This window comes from Notothenia rossii, assembly GCF_949606895.1.
Source record: "Notothenia rossii genome assembly, chromosome: 2".
Taxonomy (NCBI): domain Eukaryota; kingdom Metazoa; phylum Chordata; class Actinopteri; order Perciformes; family Nototheniidae; genus Notothenia; species Notothenia rossii.
In genome coordinates this window covers 90,096,717-90,097,991 of record NC_136904.1, presented here as the reverse complement: position 1 = coordinate 90,097,991, position 1,275 = coordinate 90,096,717, and positions in this window count along the sequence as shown.

Genomic DNA, 1,275 nt, shown 5'->3' with positions numbered 1-1,275 from the left:
TATTTTCATAGTGATGTAATTGTGTGGGCTGCTTTTATATTTTAATTTGTAATACCTGTTTAGGATTAAACATGTGATCTTTCTTGTTGAAGCCATTTCTTTTAGTTTCCTCTCAACAATTAATTCATTCAGTGTTATTTATGTACAGTATGAGCTTAATATGAATGATGAACTGTGTTAAAAGAAATTGTAGCACTCTAAGGAACATATGAAATGCAATAATGCAATAACAGTGCAAATAATGAAATTAAATTACATCAAAACTTTATTTTCACTCAAACAGTACAGGCACATATGATATATTGCACAGCATAAAGAGATCATGTAAATTGTGCATTATGTAAACAACAGACAACTGTTGGCTCCTGTGGGCATGACCTAAATAAGGCAGTTTATTTTGGTTTTAAAATGCTGAGATATTTACTGCAGAACTGTAACCTTCCCTCAACAAAATCGTCAACAATTTCGGGAGCATGTGGGCAAAGTAGAATGTGCGCAGCCTTATGATATGCCTTCAGACTGTCCATTGCTTTTCATCTATTGCCATGGATTGAACGAAGTAGAGCAAATTTTGCTGTACGTTATGCTGGGCCACGTCGTCATGTTATCCTCCCAGTTTTGCACTGAATTCGGGTGGGGGAGAGTAACGCCATCTCCAGTCAAAGAAGTAGAATCGTGTTCCCAAGCTAGCATCACTGTTAGCATCGAAATCGCTGTGTTTACACCAGTGCCCGTCTGACTGTTTACACCGGTTTACACCGACAGACGCTGTGCAAAAGACTTCCGGCGGGAAATGAAGTGCATTTGTGTAGTGTCATGGCGCTACCCGTGGTTTGTTGCGTAAACTTGTCTATCGAAGAGTCAGGTTGAATAACTAATGAAACATGAGATCTCCAGCAGTAACAGAGAGTCATTGAACTGACCTGAGAGCCTCCAGTCTGCAGTCTGGACTGTCCAGAAGATCTCTCAGCAGCTCCACTTCTGAATCCTTCAGAGCGTTGAAACTCATGTCCAGAACTCTCAGATGGGAGGGGTTGGACTTCAGAGCTGAGATCAGAGCAGAACAGCTGATCTCTGACAACCTGCAGCACCACAGACTGAATAAAGAAAATATGATGTAACTTTAGAAAACAATGTTCCTGTTTGAAATAACTCCAGGTTTAATAATCTGTTCAGAGTTAAACAGGGTTTTAATGTCTCCTATCAGGCTGTCTTTAGGCATATATTATGGGTCTCAGATACAAATATATAAAAAACATGTCTATGATGTGTTTT